Below are 254 nucleotides of genomic sequence, written 5' to 3'. Positions count from 1 at the left end.
CCTCATCCCTGATCCCCACAAGTTAGGTTGGAAAAGACCTTTAAAATCAAGTCCAACCATCAACCTAATTTTACCAAATCCACTGCTAAACCATGGCCCTCAGCACCACGTCTCCATGACTTTCAAATCCCTCCAGGGATGGGCACTCCACTGCCCTGGGCAACCTGTTCCAGGGCTTCACAGTCCTTGCAGGGAGGAATTTTTTCCTAATATGCAACCTAAGCCTTCCCTGGCATAACTTTAGGCTGTTTCCT

This window comes from Merops nubicus, unplaced genomic scaffold (genome assembly GCF_000691845.1).
Source record: "Merops nubicus isolate BGI_N331 unplaced genomic scaffold, ASM69184v1 scaffold758, whole genome shotgun sequence".
Lineage (NCBI taxonomy): Eukaryota > Metazoa > Chordata > Aves > Coraciiformes > Meropidae > Merops > Merops nubicus.
The sequence above is the reverse complement of the archived record's forward strand: the minus strand, read 5'-3'. Positions refer to the sequence as shown.